Source organism: Siphateles boraxobius, unplaced genomic scaffold, assembly GCF_051911475.1.
Source record: "Siphateles boraxobius isolate OS27281-9 unplaced genomic scaffold, OSU_SipBor_1 130, whole genome shotgun sequence".
NCBI classification, from domain to species: Eukaryota; Metazoa; Chordata; class Actinopteri; order Cypriniformes; family Leuciscidae; genus Siphateles; species Siphateles boraxobius.
This window is the reverse complement of record NW_027508734.1, coordinates 46,061,367-46,079,475: the sequence shown is the minus strand read 5'-3', so window position 1 is coordinate 46,079,475 and position 18,109 is coordinate 46,061,367. Positions and strand designations below refer to the sequence as shown.

General features: G+C 42.4%; 1 long non-coding RNA gene across 1 annotated transcript in view; it reads right to left on the bottom strand.

Moving 5' to 3' along the window:
* The window catches only part of LOC143737774 (uncharacterized), a 146,282-nt gene extending 128,596 nt beyond the window's left edge, over positions 1–17,686 (bottom strand). The window contains exons 1-2 of the long non-coding RNA XR_013203714.1: positions 17,570–17,686; positions 9,032–9,320 (exon numbers count right to left, since the gene is read on the bottom strand). This is a non-coding gene — a long non-coding RNA (uncharacterized LOC143737774). The remainder of the gene's footprint in view (positions 1–9,031; positions 9,321–17,569) is intronic.
* Between the last annotated feature and the right edge of the window lie 423 nt (positions 17,687–18,109).

Genomic DNA, 18,109 nt, shown 5'->3' with positions numbered 1-18,109 from the left:
GGCTACAGACGAATCAGAGTGACTCAGAGCTGCGTTTTGGCTCTGCAGCCCTGGTTAGCGGCCGACTGGTACCAGCGGGGAGTGACAATGGGGGTTGTCTCACACCGAAAGGTCATCTCGACGGACACCTCCGACTTATGTTGGGGCGCCGTCTTTGAGGGCAGACCGGTCTTTGGCCTGTGGTCAGACCAAGAGAGACGCTTCCACATAAACTGTCTGGAAATGAAAGTGGTCGAGAACACGCTCAAACGATTCCTCCCGTTCATACAGGACCACCATGTGCTAGTCCGCTCAGACAACAAATCTCTGTGGTGTCCTACATAAACCGTCCAAAGATCCAGAAGCATCTGCCATCTGACAGAACGCCTTCTCGTTTGGTCTCAGTACCCTCTGCGCTCGCTGAGAGCTGCGTATGTGCCAGGCCACATGAACGACAGTCCAGACAAACTGTCCAGGAACTACGTTCCCCCAGGGGAATGGTCCCTGCACCCCCAGACAGTCCAGTTACTGTGGCGCCTTTTCGGCAAAGCGAAAGTCGACCTGTTTGCGACCCTGTTTCCCACTTATCTATGTTCTCCGGGAATCCCTGGGAATCATGAAGTGGAGGCTGGGCGCGTATGGCGTGGACAATGGGTTCCCATAGCGTAAGCTAGCTTACGCAATACGAAAGAACCTCTCGTAAGAGAACGTACTCGGTTACTTACGTAACCTCGGTTCTCTCTAGAAGAGGGAACGAGTATTGCGTAACCCGACCGTGCAGGCGCCACAAGCGATTTTCGCTTCAGCTGATGAAACCAGTGACGCAGCATCTGAGCCTGGCTTTAATACGCTAGCCACCCCCATCTTGGTAGAGGGCCGACGTCACGCGCGAGGCTCAGTGGTAGGCTGCAGCAGTTGCCACACGGCAGCCAATGACCACGCAAGATGGCCTGTTCTAGGTTTGCTGGCTGCTGCACTGCGTTGACGATAAATGCAAAATTAAGGATAATTTTTGGCTTCAATATCTTGAGCAAAGATTACTTTACCCGTAGCGTAAGCTAGCTTACGCAATACTCGTTCCCTCTTCTAGAGAGAACCGAGGTTACGTAAGTAACCGAGTACGTTTTCACCCATGAAATCTGACTCATACAAACATGTACATACAACTAGCAGAGTATATGAAATCCAGCCGTCCTAATAGTAGGGAGGTTAATCCCAAAAAATAGGCCTTTGACTTCAAGTCATGATGCAAAGGTCGCCTTTGGTATGGAAGTACCTTAGGATCATACAAATAAATGTATCCTAAGACACAAGTGAGATCCCACTTTGTATCAGAAATAAACATGTTTTTTCGAAAATGGCCGCCAATGCGCCGAAAATACTCTAGAGCCCATATCTTTGCTTCTGTTATCGCTATAATGACAAATTTGGTATCAAAGTGTACATTTTTGGGGTCAAGGAATCCAATAAAATTGGTTTAAAGTTTAAAAAAAAAATAATTTTCCCCATACCATGACAACTGGGGGTAAATATGCACATTTCACATAAAAAATGTGTCATCAGAGTGACTTTACTTTTTGTATTTAATTTTGTATTTAAGCAGTGCAGCTACTTCTGTACATTACATTTGTCCTAGTAGCATGAGATTTCGACCAGTCAGGAGTAGCCTATAGCAAATCAGTTCCTGCAACAACACATCCCATCTGCACCATGAGCTGTGACAGCTGTTGAAGGTCAGAGGTGACAGGTTAACACTTTTTTAGGTTTGTACGACTTTCTCATTAAATATAAAAATGTTTTTAATGTTAGATAACTAATAACTAGCTAGCTAGTTGACTATGCAAAAAAAAACTTACAGGAAAAACCTCTTTTCTTGAGAATACTGAAGCCAAAAATTATCCTTATAATTTGTATTAATTTAAATGTATAAGCCCGTGAGATAGCGTCCACTATCCACCTGGAAAGGCTATGTTTCGGGGCAGCTAGACCTTTAGATCACCACCAAACGAAACAAAGAGCTTTCCTGACTGTCTGAAAGCAGCCGAACGTTCCACGTAAATTCTCAGGGCCCTATCTGGGCAAAGGAGATTCATGTCAGACTCGCTGTCAGATCCGAAGAGGGCTGAAAGGGAGATGACTTGCGCTCTGAAAGGAGGGGCAAGTACTTTGGGGACATAACCATGTCTTGGTTTGAGGATGACCTTGGAGTCATTAGGCCCAAACTCAAGGCACGACGCGCTAACAGAAAGTGCGTGTAAGTCACCCACCCGCTTGACTGAGGCGATAGCCACCAGAAGGGCGGTTTTCATTGAGAGATACTTAAGGTCCACAAACTGTAGAGGTTCGAAAGGGGGACCCTTCAGGACCAAGGAAAGGTCCAATATGGGAACCGAGGGGGGACGAGGAGGGTTCATCCTTCTAGCTCCCCTGAGGAAGCAGACTACAAGGTCGTTCCTACCCAGTGACTGGCCATGCGAATGTTTGACAAATGCATCAATAGCCGCCACATATACCTTGAGCGTGGATGGGGATCTACCCTTAACCAAGAGCTCTTGTAGGAAGGAGAGAACCTCTGACACCCCACAATCTTGTGGATCCAGGTTGCGAGCTGAGCACCAACCTGAGAAGACTGACCACTTGGAAGCATAAAGCCGTCTAGTAGAGGGCGCTCCAGCTTGTGTAATCGTGTTTAACACTCCGTCGGGGAGACTGACGGGTACCCGTTGATGGCCCACACATGCAGAGCCCAAAGCTCGGGTAGTGGGTGCCAAATCGTACCCCCGGCCTGTGAGAGGAGATCTCTCCTCAACGGGACAGGCCACGGAGCCAAGCTCTGAAGCTGCATCAGCTCCGGAAACCAAACTTGGTTCGGCCAGAACGGAGCTACTAGAAGCACAGAGGAACCGTTCTCCCTGATACGCTTGATTACCTGTGGTAACAGCGTGATCGGAGGGAAAGCATAGAGAGGGTGGCTGAGCCAGTGATGGGCCAGTGCGTCCTTGTTCTTTGTGGAGCATATTGGACACTGAGCGTTGTATTGAGACGCAAAGAGGTCGACTTCCGCTGTGCCAAAGGTGTCCCACAACAGCTGAACTGTCTGAGGGTGAAGGGACCATTCCCCTGGGGGAACGTTGTCCCTGGACAGCCTGTCTGGACCCACATTCAGATTGCCTGACACATGCGCCGCTCTCAGCGAGAGTAGGTTGCGCTGAACCCATACAAGGAGGCGTTCTGCCAGTGCATGAAGGTTCCGTGATCTCAGACCGCCCTGGCCATTTATGTAGGAAACCACCGACATGTTGTCCATGCGGACAAGGACATGGTGGCCCTTTAGACGGGGAAGAAAGAAACGCAAGGCGTTCTCGACCGCCTTCATCTCTAGACAGTTTATGTGCAAGCTCTTTTCTTGGCTTGACCACAGGCCAAAAGTCGGTCTGCCCTCATAGAGGGTGCCCCAGCCCGAATTGGAGGCGTCTGTCGAAACCACTTTCAGTTTCGAGATTACCCCCAGGTTTACACCTGTCTGATACCAGTCGACCGCCTTCCAGGGCTCCAGAACTGTGACACAGTTCTGAGTTACATTGAGACGTAAACGACCGGATGCCCATGCTCGACGCGGGACCCGCGTCTTCAGCCAGTGCTGTAAAGGGCGCATGCAAAGCAGACCTAAACAAAGAAATTATTAAGTTGTGAATGGACTGTGTGTTTGGCATGCATTTTTTTAAAATAAAAAAATGCATACTTCACCTCCAATTGTCATGGTAAGGACAACATTATTGTTTTTTAGTCTTGGAACCTATTTTATTGGACTCCTTGACCACAAAAATGTACACATTGACACCAAACTTGTCATTATAGCTATAACAGAGGCAAAGATATGGACCTCTCAAGTATGGTCGGCGGCCATTTTTAAAAAATGAGCTTATATAAGATACAAAATGTGATCTCACTTGTGTCTTAGGATAAATTTATTTCTATGGCCCTAAGGTACTTCCATACCAAAGGGGACCTTTGCATCATGACTTGAAGTCAAAAGTCACTTAACCTCTCTACTATTAGGCAGATCAGTGGTCACATGGCAAGAACAAGATCCTGGTAAGAAAACAGAGTCACATGCATTAGTCAGCACATTGCATCTCATAGCCTGACACAAGCAGAGAGAGTGAGTGAGAAAATGCAAGTCAAGTCAAGTCAGCTTTATTTATATAGCGCTTTTTACAATACAGATTGTATCAAAGCAGCTTCTCAGTGATGACATAAAAATAATACAACAAAGGTTGTTTCTAGAAGAAAATTGTGTCTAGGGCTGTAATCTCCCAGTCGACTACCCGATTTATTGGTCGATACATTCTGGCTCACCCAAAAATCTGATTGGTCGTTTTTTTGCCATGTTAATTTCATCAGGTGGAAAGCACTAATTGCTAATGGGGGTGTTTTTTTAGAGCACCCCTGTTTCACAGGTAACAGTCTGTCTTTAGAACACCCCCCTTGTTTTCACTTTTTTTGAGTTAGCCCTACCAACTGGAGACCTTTTGCTGAATATTTATTTAATTGTGAGTATTTAATTTACAGTCAGTCCTTCTTTACCATGTCAAAGACATCGGCAGTGTGGCAGCCTTTTACAAAAATAGATAACGGAAAAAAAGTCGAATGCAAAGTTTGCAAGCAACAGTTTGCATATCACAGCTCGACTACAAACACGGCATATCACCTAAAAACGGTAAGCTAACTTGTCTGCGTTAGGTTGCCCCGTCTGTTTTGAGTAGGTTATATGAACATATCAGAAATGTTTTAGTCTAATATTCGTTTTATAACTGCAGGCGCACCCCCCCGCAACAACGGTAGCATCCCCCAGACACACCCAGACCACGCTGGATGTTAAGCCTCCTCTATCATCCAAACGCAAAAATAATATCACGGAAGGAATTGTCAACTTTTTTTATTAAAGTGGACGTGCCTTGTGTTTTTAAGAGTAAAAGCTTTAAGTTAATAATCTATTCGTGTCTCAGCCGTGAAGCTAAGCTGTCAGTTATTACAACATACAACAAAAACAATTGTCTAAATTATGTTGCATTTTCCTCAACAGTTCTTGTGCTGATATCACTAGTTGACATAGTACTATTTTCGAAAATCATAGGCTATGATATTGCGCAGGTGCGCGTGATGCAACGCTGTTAGAGCCAACAGAGTGTGTCATTTCATTGCAAAATAATTAGGGCAAAAACGATTAAATAACCTGCAAATAGCATACTATTTTTTTATGTTTATTTATAATTAATTTAGGCGGATAAGGCTATCAAGTACTGCGCAGCTAATTAATCTAACGTTTTTTAATCTTTTTTAATCTGTCTGATGCAATACTGTAGTAGACGGTTGCATAGTTATAATTTTCTCCCTGATTTTATCAATCTTGTAAGTAAAAAAGTTCATAAAGTCATTACTGCTGTGCTGCTTGGAAACATCTGGGCTTGAAGCTTTATTTTTCGTTAGTTTAGCCACTGTTTCAAATAAATGCCTAGTGTTTTGTTTATTTTCTTCTAATAGGGTTGAAAAATAAGCAGATCTAGCAGTTTTTAAGGCCTCTCTGTATGCAATCGTGCTCTCTTTCCATGAAATGCGAAATACCTCTAGTTTTGTTTTCTTCCAGTTTCGCTCCATTTTTCTGTCTGCTTGCTTAAGGGCCTGAGTGTGCTCGTTGTACCATGATATTGGAATATTTTCTTTAATCTTCTTTAAGCACAAAGGAGCAACTGTGTCTAAAGTGCTGGAAAAGAGAGAGTTAAAAGTTTATTTCGCAAAATCAAGTTCTTCTAAGCTATCTGGGTTGCTGAGATGATGAAACTGATCAGGAAGATTATTTATAAAGCAATCATTAGTGGGAGAAGTGATAGGTCTAACATATTTGTAACACGGAGTCGGCTTTGCAGCCTTGGCTAAATGAAGTATACACGAGACTAGATAATGATCTGAGATGTCATCGCTCTGCTGAAGAATTTCAACGGCATCAACATTGATTCCATTCGATTAATATTAAATCTAGAGTATGATTACGACAATGAGTAGGTCCTTACACGTGTTGTCTAACTCCAATAGAGTTAAGAATGTCTTTAAATACCAATCCCAATGCATCTTTTTCGTAATCTACTGTCACGATCCACACTCAAGGAAACAATGGAAAATCCAATAATGCAGTAAGTATTTTATTAGGGAAATCCGTAACTCATAAGCAGTCCAGGCAGGGGTCAAAATCCTAATAAGCGTGGAACGGTGGATGATCAGGGGGAGGGATGGGGGGCCAGGTCCATGAAGGAGAACAGGAACATGGGGTGACAGCTTAGCCAGCGGCCAGGGTGAAGCAGGCAGTCCATCAGGCGGCAAGGGCGAAGCAGACAGTCCATCGGGCGGCCAAGGCAGAAATGTCAGTCCATCGGGCGGGCACGGCTCAGGCACAGGAACAGACACCGGCTCAGGCACAGGAACAGACACCGGCTCAGGCACAGGAACAGGAACAGTCTCTGGCTCAGGCACAGGAACAGGAACAGTCTCTGGATCGGCAGACGTAACAGGAACAGTCTCTGGATCGGCAGACGTAACAGGAACAGTCTCTGGATCGGCAGACGTAACAGGAACAGTCTCTGGATCGGCAGACGTAACAGGAACAGTCTCTGGATCGGCAGACGTGACCTGAACAGTCTCTGGATCGGCAGACGTGACCTGAACAGTCTCTGGATTGGCAGACGTAATAGGAACAGTCTCTGGATCGGCAGACGTAACAGGAACAGTCTCTGGAACGGCAGACGTGACCTGAACAGTCTCTTGGCGAACAGCTTGGGTACAACCTCCGGGAAGACGACGGGCTGCTCGGACACGGCCTCCGGGAAAACAGCGGGCTGCTCGGGCACGGCCTCCGGGAATACAGCGGGCTGCTCGGGCACGGCCTCCGGGAATACAGCGGGCTGCTCTGGCACGGCCTCCGGAACGGCAGTGGGCTGCTCGGGCACAGCCTCTGGGAAGACAGCAGGCTGCTCGGGCACGGCCTCCGGGACGGCAGCGGGCTGCTTGGGTACGACAAGGTACTTCCCCCTCCTCCGCCATTTCTGGTGGCGATGTGCAGGCTCTGGGCTTGACGGAATCACCGGCGGATGGAGCTCTGGGCTGGACATCACCAGCCCAGGGTCGAGGAGGGACCGAAGCGGAGAGTAGTGCCGGGACTCACCTCTAGCACCTCCTCTCCTGCGACCTCCACGGGTCCCAGAAAACCTGGCCAGACGGGTTCCCTCAAAAGACGGTCCGTGTCCGATGGAAGGGGGCTCGGGAGATTTTACCTCCACGGTCTCCTCAGTCAGACGGGCCCACAACGCAAAGCATTGAAAAATGTTCAAACAGGGCCCCGCCTCTCCGGCTCGAGAACTCCAACTCGGTGGTATTCCTTTCCTCCCATTAATATGGGGAGGGATACAGAACCCCATACTGCTGGATCTTGACATGACGGAGTCCTTCTGTCACAATCCACCCTCAAGGAAACAATGGAAAATCCAATAATGCAGTGAGTATTTTATTAGGGAAATCCGTAACTCATAAGCAGTCCAGGTAGGGGTCAAAATCCCAATAAGCAATCCAAAACACAAAAACAATAACCAGGCAAGAACAGAGTGGAAAACAGATCTCAAAAATGGTGTGATAACTAACAAGGACTCCGTAACAAACACTAAACAGGCAGGGTATTTATACACACAGAAACTAACAATCATGATGGGGAACAGCTGGGTGCAATGAACCGTGATGAGAGCAGAACAAGGGCTGCATTCGGAGTCGCATACTCAATGAGTAGGTACTTAATTTCAATGAGTACTTACTTAACGAGTGCTAAAAGAGTAGGTACTTTATAGCCAAATGTCGTTGAGTATGTATGAATGCGATATGGACATCATACGCCATGTTGACGTTATCATGTGACCTACGACGTGTTATCACACTTAAAAGATATGAACAACACATTTAATTCATCTATCTGTAAATATCTTGATATTGATGAAACTTGCTCGTTTTGTGGTAGCCTATTGTTGAAGAAACAGCTGTCCATTATTTTGTGAATACATTTAGGGTTGACTTAAGTTGTTATATTTTAAACCCTACTGTGACCCACAGTTTTATCCTTATAGGGCCTAACGATATAACTTTTTATTAAGAAACCCCAACATCGTCATCTCTTGAATATGTTGTTAATTTCTTTATTTTATACCCAAAAAGTTTCTCCTTTACGTTTTCCTCTTTTTCTTGATGAATTTACCTCTTGTTTGATCCCTCAGAATTTTTTATGGATTATGAAAAAACTATTTAAAGATATTTAGCCTTGTTATTGTTATTTTTTCCTGTGTAGCCTATAAATATCATATTATGATGTACACAAACCAATGCTCTTTATGTTTTCTGTTTTGTCATTATGATTGTTCATTGTTAGATACAACTATGGTATCTTTCCATGATCTTGTATGTAATAAGTTTAAATGATATGAGCGACAGGTGCACTAAAACTTCATAACATCAGTAACTCGACAGCATAACCTAGAACAGTTTTCCTCTGCGTTTGTAATGTCTGCACAAAGGAGACGGGCAGCTGCTCGAAGATCTCTCCTTTGGAGAAAACTGTTGATTTTATACTCAAAAAATGTAAGTATCGCTCCTTAAAAATTAATATTACCTCAAAATGAATTGCATTGTTAGCCCACCCCAAAACTTAAACATAATAATGATATTAAATGCTGACCAATAATTAATTATATTACTTTTTTATTTACTAAAAATGATATAATTTAATAAAACATACAAAATATAATTTGTTTTGTCATATGACATAGTTATGCATGAATACACACTAGATAAATGCAGTGAAACATCTCAATTGTCAGTCAAGCAATGAATTAATTAATGCATACATTAATTAAATAATAATATTTTATATACTGACAACAATAAGAAACATGAATAAATGAGTAAAAGAACAAATAAAAGTAACCATCACAATAAACAAATGCATATACAAGTCAACAACACATGAAACAAAGCTGTATTCAAACTACAAGCATGTATTTACAGGCGCTGAACCCCACATACTGCCATCTCAACACAGCGGTTCCCATTCTGCGGCTTTATTCTGATGAAGTCACCAGAGGTAACCGTGCCTTCGTGCCGGAGCTTGTTGCTGTGCTGCGCTTCACAATCTGAGGCTGCAATAAGGGCCGGTGGAGTGATGGAGCGTCTCATCCATTGCACCGTTTCCAGGATTCAGCTCCGGGCTCCTCATCCTCAGTGCTCACACCAGTCTGCAGACATTTCAGATCCTACAAAAATGCACAAACATTGTAATAAGGAACAAATAAAATATATAAAATGTTTAGTTACTTTATAGATTTGTTTAGAGAGGGGGTAAAATCTTTGCGTGGCAGGGGGAGCTGCCACTCGACCAGTCACAGATATGCGCCTGCCACTGTGCGCCTGCCACTCGACCAGTCACGGATATATGCGCCCGCCACTCGACCAGTCACGGATATATGCGCCCGCCACTCGACCAGTCACGGATATATGCGCCCGCCACTCGACCAGTCACGGATATATGCGCCCGCCACTCGACCAGTCACGGATATATGCACCCGCCACTCGACCAGTCACGGATATATGCGCCTGCCACTCGACCAGTCACGGATATATGCGCCTGCCACTCGACCAGTCACGGATATATGCGCCTGCCACTCGAACTTACACAATATGTAATATATGTTTTTAAACCAAATGCAGCGCATATCCCCTGAAGCCAGCGGGAGCCAGAACGGTACGCACAATAGGTCAATATTCACCATTAACCAAACGCTTTTCGCCTGACTTACAACTACTACCAGCTTTTTTTAATCCTGAGCACCAGTCTCGTGAGGCTTGCGCCTGCCTCAAAATCTCTCACTGTTTTAATATACAAGACAAACCCACAGACAGTGCGATGCTGATCTTTAGGGATGAGCGAGTACAGCATTATCTGTATCTGTATCTGTTAACCATATGAATTATCTGTATCTGTATCTGTACTCGGACTGGGCGGGGCCTAACCCGGAAGTGGGCGGGATTTAACCCGGAAGTGGGTCAGGTTGTCTTGAAATGGGCGGGGCTTTAACCGGTATGGTATTTTAAGCATGCAATTGATATGGGTTGTTCAGAAATTGTTATTTATTGCTGATTAGAAAACTATTTACTCATTATTCTGTATCACTGATCAAATGAGGGGGGGGGGGGGGGTGTTTGTGTTTTTGTGAGTGTAGCAGCTTAATTTGTAATATTATTATTATTTTTTTTTAAAAACTCAGATGACCGGCAGAGAGAGAGAGAGAGTGTGTGTGTGTTGCTAGCTAATTCATTTGTAATATAGTTTTATACCACTACTTCCTTTATTTTTTTAAATGAAATCCAGCAAAAAGTGTCAGACACTCAGTGCATGAAGTAAAACAAACGGTTTAAAAAAAAAAAAAACTCCGACTGGCAGAGACGCAACGCGAGTCGCATTCTACCAAGCACCACGTCTGAACAAACCCCACGTTTACCAGAACTCTACTGGTTAATAAGTAAGTGTACTACAAACCGAAGTAAAAAACAAACCTGAAGCTGAAGAAACCCTAAACGTTAACGGAAAAAAGACCCGCGAACCTGAGTGACTGAGGGAGAGACAGAGGTAGAGAGTGTTCTGTGTGTGAGTGACCAGAGCGGGACACAGCAGCACAATAAATCAAATCTGTATGCGTGTAGGGGAGGGGCGTTGTGACTAGTCTATCACAGAACGCAGACACAGTCAGCTACAGCTACCCAATGAGGATTTTTATTCAATCCGAGCACAGATATTGACTCGTATTACTCGTATTATACTCGTACTCGGCAAAAGTGCTTTATCCGTACCGGATACTCGTTTCAGCCGAGTATCCGGCTCAACTCTACTGATCTTATTTTACCTATTTCTCATCTGATCTTATATTTTATTCGCTCTTTATATGCGTATATGGAAGTGCGCTCGTGGCTCTATTAATCGCGCCAGCCACACGATCTCTCACTGTTTACACCTATCAGACACTCCTAAAGATACACAAGAGCACACAGACAGTGCAATACAGATGTTATTTACCTATTTCTCATCTGATCTTATATTTTATTCGCTCTTTTTATCCGTATATGGGAGTGCGCTCCTGGCTCTATTAAGCCTCGCGCCAGCCACACCAGCCACACGATCTCTCACTGTTTACACCTATCAGACACTCCTAATGATAGAGGAGAGCACACAGACAGTGCAATACAGATGTTATTTACCTATTTCTCATCTGATCTTATATTTTATTCGCTCTTTTTATCCGTATATGGGAGTGCGCTCGGGGGTCTATTAAGCCTCGCGCCAGCCACACGATCTGTCACTGTTTACACCTATCAGACACTCCTAAAGATACACAAGAACACACAGACAGTGCAATACAGATCTTATTTACCTATTTCTCATCTGATCTTATATTTTATTCGCTCTTTTTATCCGTATATGCAGTGCGCTCCTGGCTCTATTAAGCCTCGCGCCAGCCACACGATCTCTCACTGTTTACATCTATCAGACACTCCTAATGATAGAGCACACAGACAAGTGCAATACAGATCTTATTTACCTATTTCTCATCTGATCTTATATTTTATTTGTCTCTTTTTGCCCGTGATGAAGCGCGTCTCGATCCTGGCTCTTATTACCAGCCACCAGATATCTCACTGTTTTCATCTACCAGACACTCAGATTGATACACGAAAACACACAAACTTGCGTCAAATCCTGCTCTTATTTACCCCTTTTCTCACATTGTCATCTTATATTTTATTCGCTCTTTTTGCCCGTGATAGAGCGCGTCTCGATCGGGGCTCTTACTAAACTTCACCAGTCACCAGCCACCAGATCTCTCACTGTTTTCATCTACCAGACACTCGGATTAATACACGAAAACACACAGACAGTGCAATCCTGCTCTTATTTACCTTAATGTCATCTTATCTAATATTTTATTTGCTCTTTTTGCCCGTGATAAAGCGCGTCTCGATCGTGGCTCTGACGTCACCAGCCACAAGATCGCTCACTGTTTTCAGACACTCGGATTGATACACTCGACATACAAACAGTGCAATCCTGCTCTTATTTACCTATTTGACATCTTATCTTATTTTTTATTAGCTCCTTTGTCCCGTAATATGGAGCGCATCTCGTGGCGCGCCAGCCACAAGATCTCTCACGTTACAGCGCCTGATATATGGAAGCTTATGTGTAGCAATATTCAATTTGAAATGCAACATGCAAAATGATAATGCAATATGTAAAATGACAATGCAATATGTAAAATGGCAATGCATTTCTGTATTTAAATTTACATTTTCCATTACATTTGTGCAACGTTTGGTGCAAAATGAAAATGATAATTCAACTATATAATTTACATTTGCCATTTCATACATATGTTTTTATATGTAAATTGAATACATATTTTAACGCTTTATAAGTTGCAAAATTAAAATAAAAATGTATTAAAGAAATTATTAGATCTGTTTAAAATGTTCAAGCAAAAACTGTAGCAAAATGATAATTTAAATGTTATTTTTCTTAATTGCATTTACACTCACAGTTAAGACACTTGCGATTGCATTTTCATTAAATGTCCCGCAATGAATGTAGCAAAATTCAATGTGCAAATTGAAAAATGCATTCCGAGCCGATCACGCCCCCGCCCCGCCCCCTCTCTCCCTCCCGCTCTTGTCAATCACTGCGTGAATTTGGCCCCGCCCCCACCCAATGCAAAACGTCGGCAAAATAGGCTCAATCGTTTTTACTTCATTTGTGCTGTTACTTTGCTATATTGTTTGTGCTGCTTCAATTTTTTAGATATTTAATAGATATTTAAAGAATATTTATAGGTCATTCTGAGGTCACCCAGCCACCCACATCCTCCAAATAAAATAGTCTCGTTCGTTTGTGCCGGTTAAAGTTTTGTTTGTGCAGCTTCAGTTTTTAAAATATTACACCAATTATAGACGGTGGCATCGAAACCCATCAGATTCCGTGATGGCCCTATATATTTATAAATATCTGATCAATATGCTTTATAAAAAAGAAAAGGGAGATGGTTAAACATCAAATGAGTCACTTTATTGAAGATTACATTCAGAAATGGTGAAATAAAGAGCGGACACATTTTCCAGGATGTAAAGGCTATGAACCGTCAGATTCCGCAACACATAGCTAGTATATTAATATATCTAATCAATATGCTTAATAAAATATAAATGGGAGATGGTCATACATCACATGAGTCACTTTATTGAAAATTACAGTCAGTTTTTGAAGAAATAAAGAGCGGTCAAATTGTTTGGTAGCTATGAATTTGACCCGTCATATTCTGTGATCTCAGAGTAGGCCAATGCATGTGTAAAGAAAACCTGTAGGATCTCCAACATTATTGGGTAATTATAGTTAATATTAATAAGAATAAAGTTAAGCATATGTGTATCAGACAATGTGTTTGGCTCGGAATGCATTTTCAATTTGCACATTGAATTTTGCTACATTCATTGCGGGACATTTAATGAAAACGCAATCGCAAGTGTCTTAACTGTGAGTGTAAATGCAATTAAGAAAAATAACATTTAAATGATCATTTTGCTACAGTTTTTGCTTGAACATTTTAAACAGATCTAATAATTTCTTTAATACATTTTCATTTTCATTTTGCAACTTATAAAGCGTTAAAATATGTATTCAATTTACATATTAAAACATATGTATGAAATGGCAAATGTAAATTATATAATTGAATTTTCATTTTGCACCAAACGTTGCACAAATGTAATGAAAAATGTAAATTTAAATACAGAAATGCATTGCCATTTTACATATTGCATTGCCATTTTACATATTGCATTATCATTTTGCATATTGCATTTCAGATTGAATATTGCTACACATACGCTTCCATACTATGGACATACTGATACTCCGATTGACATATTCTGAAGGAGAATGTTTTTGACCACTCCATTAAGTTTTGTTTTGTATAAAGCATTTGCTTAAAATGAATTTCGTTTTGTATAAATTGTATCTTAATTTTAATCAATGTTTGATCAACCAATTCCCTGGATTTAATTAAAAAAAGAAGCAAATATAGCAGACAGGCCTATAACAATAAAATCATGACAGTTTTGCATTGCACGTTCCTCACATGCATGAGAAATATATCTAGTATCTAGAAAGGTAGAAATGTCTAGCCTAGTTTTAAACGAAACAATTCAAAACAAAAATAAATAGGCTATACTCTCAGATTATGTAATCCATATGAAATGAGCATTTCTCTCCGCGCGTTCACTACTGCGAAGTTGGCAAGTCCAACTTCATCTTTGTAGCCAACACCGTCACAGAAAACACTTTATGGATGGGTGGAGGTGGTGGTTGTCACCCCGTGCCACCCACACGCTCACTAAATAACCTATCTTATTAATTGCTCGATATCTGAAGCTAAAAAAATGTAGTCGAGTTACGAGTATTGGTTGTAGAAAAGGTGTATTAATTGAAATCAGCCATCCCCACCCAAAAGTGTATACAGGTAGCCTAACTACTTAAAAAGGTACTTAAACAATATTTCATAAACCACAATGTAATGTTTAAATATTCAATTTACTCACTTGACTTTGACATGTTCTGTGACTGACAGTTTGTTCTCCTGCACCATTTCTGGATGACAGGCAGCTGTAAAACAGTGAGAGATCTTGTGGCAGTACGCTAGAGGCTGACGCGACGAGCCACGAGACGCGCTCCTTAACGGGCAAAAAGAGCTTATAAAATTATTAGATATGATGACAAAAAGGTAAATAAGAGTAGGATTGCACTGTCTATCAATCTGAGTGTCTGGTAGATGAAAACGGTGAGAGATCTGGTGGCTGGTGATGTAAGAGCCAGGATCGAGACGCGCTTCATCACTGGCAAAAAGAGCAAATAAAATATAAGATAAGGTGAGAAAAGGGGTAAATAAGAGTAGGATTGCACTGTCTGTGTGTTTTCGTGTATCAATCTGAGTGTCTGGTAGATGAAAACAGTGAGAGATCATGTGGCTGGTGGCTAGCGCCGCTTAATAGAGCCACGAGCGCACTCCCATATACGGATAAAAAGAGCGAATAAAATATAAGATAAGGTGAGAAAATGGGTAAATAAGATCTGTATTGCACTGTCTGTGTGCTCTCCTCTATCATTAGGAGTGTCTGATAGGTGTAAACAGTGAGAGATCGTGTGGCTGGCGCGAGGCTTAATAGAGCCACGAGCGCACTCCCATATACGGATAAAAATAGCGAATAAAATATAAGATCAGATGAGAAATAGGTAAATAAGATCTGTATTGCACTGTCTGTGTGCTCTCCTGTATCTTTAGGAGTGTCTGATAGGTGTAAACAGTGAGAGATCTTGTGGCTGGTGTGGCTGGCGCGAGGCTTAATAGAGCCAGGAGCGCACTCCCATATACGGATAAAAAGAGCGAATAAAATATAAGATCAGATGAGTAATAGGTCAATAAGATCTGTATTGCACTGTCTCTGTGTTCTTGTGTATCTTTAGGAGTGTCTGATAGGTGTAAACAGTGAGAGATCGTGTGGCTGGCGCGAGGCTTAATAGAGCCAGGAGCGCACTCCCATATACGGATAAAAAGAGCGAATAAAATATAAGATCAGATGAGAAATAGGTCAATAACATCTGTATTGCACTGTCTGTGTGTTCTTGTGTATCTTTAGGAGTGTCTGATAGGTGTAAACAGTGAGAGATCGTGTGGCTGGCGCGAGGCTTAATAGAGCCAGGAGCGCACTCCCATATACGGATAAAAAGAGCGAATAAAATATAAGATCAGATGAGAAATAGGTCAATAAGATCTGTATTGCACTGTCTGTGTGTTCTTGTGTATCTTTAGGAGTGTCTGATAGGTGTAAACAGTGAGAGATCGTGTGGCTGGCGCGAGGCTTAATAGAGCCAGGAGCGCACTCCCATATACGGATAAAAAGAGCGAATAAAATATAAGATCAGATGAGAAATAGGTCAATAAGATCTGTATTGCACTGTCTGTGTGTTCTTGTGTATCTTTAGGAGTGTCTGATAGGTGTAAACAGTGAGAGATCGTGTGGCTGGCGCGAGGCTTAATAGAGCCACGAGCGCACTCGCATATACGGATAAAAAGAGCGAATAAAATATAAGATAAGGTGAGAAAATGGGTAAATAAGATCTGTATTGCACTGTCTGTGTGCTCTCCTCTATCATTAGGAGTGTCTGATAGGTGTAAACAGTGAGAGATCGTGTGGCTGGTGCGAGGCTTAATAGAGCCACGAGCGCACTCCCATATACGGATAAAAAGAGCGAATAAAATATAAGATCAGATGAGAAATGGGTAAATAAGATCTGTATTTCACTGTCTGTGTGCTCTCCTGTATCATTAGGAGTGTCTGATAGGTGTAAACAGTGTGGCTGGTGTGGCTGGCGCGAGCCTTAATAGAGCCAGGAGCGCACTCCCATATATGGATAAAAAGAGCGAATAAAATATAAGATCAGATGAGAAAAGGGGTAAATAAGATCTGTATTGGACTGTCTGTGTGCTCTTGTGTATCTTTAGGAGTGTCTGATAGGTGTAAACAGTGAGAGATCGTGTGGCTGGTGTGGCTGGCGCGAGGCTTAATAGAGCAAGGAGCGCACTCCCATATACGGATAAAAAGAGCGAATAAAATATAAGATAAGATGAGAAATAGGTAAATAAGATCTGTATTGCACTGTCTGTGTGCTCTCCTGTATCATTAGGAGTGTCTGATAGGTGTAAGTGAGAGATCGTGTGGCTGGTGTGGCTGACGCGAGGCTTTGAGCCTCGAGCCGAGCGCACTCCCATATAAGGATAAAAATAGCGAATAAAATGTAAGATCAGATGAGAAATAGGTAAATAAGATCTGTATTGCACTGTCTGTGCGCTCTCCTGTATCTTTAGGAGTGTCTGATAGGTGTAAACAGTGAGAGATCGTGTGGCTGGTGTGGCTGGCGCGAGGCTTAATAGAGCCACGAGCGCACTCCCATATACGGATAAAAAGAGCGAATAAAATATAAGATCAGATGAGAAATAGGTAAATAAGATCTGTATTGCGCTGTCTGTGGGTTTGTCTTGTATATTAAAACAGTGAGAGATTTTGAGGCAGGCGCAAGCCTCACGAGACTGTTGCTCAGGATTAAAAAAAGCTGGTAGTAGTTGTAAGTCAGGCGAAAAGCGTTTGGTTAATGGTGAATATTGACCTATTGTGCGTACCGTTCTGGCTCCCGCTGGCTTCAGGGGATATGCGCTGCATTTGGTTTTAAAAACATATATTACATATTGTGTAAGTTCAAGTGGCAGGCGCATATATCCGTGTCAGGTCGAGTGGCGGGTGCATATATCCGTGACTGGTCGAGTGGCCGGCGCATATATCTGTGACTGGTCGAGTGGCAGCTCCCCCTGCCACGCAAAGATTTTACCCCTACTGTTTGTTTATTTACCTTATTTACAGCACATTTGTCTAATGTAAATAGTGTTGACAGTGAATTATCATACATAATAGCACACATACATCACTCAGATGTCTTTTCCATGTTGTGTTGTGCTCATCTGCAAAACGTACACAATATTTTCCTTTCAGATGTAAATAGACATTTTAAATAAGCGTGTTTACGATGCAACTGTTATATGGCTATGTAAATCCACTTTAGAGACGTAACGTTGCATGTGCTTACTGGAGCTCCCCTGTTAGCTAGCTATACATAATAAAACATGTTTTTACAGCAAAATCACAACTATACTATACTGTCTAACTCCTTTACACCTTCAACAGTTAAAACGTTGACTCTATAGTAGTTTAACACATACGATTTAAACACAAGGAACCGTGTTTAGGCTACTCACATTTGAAAACCCCCGCTTCGCTGATCTCCGTGATGTTTGATGACGTATCCTCCCTGGTCTCCTGGGATAGAAGAGTATCCATCGGTTGAGCACTCAAAAATCTGGGCGAAATTGTCAATGCTGTAGCAGCTATTGGA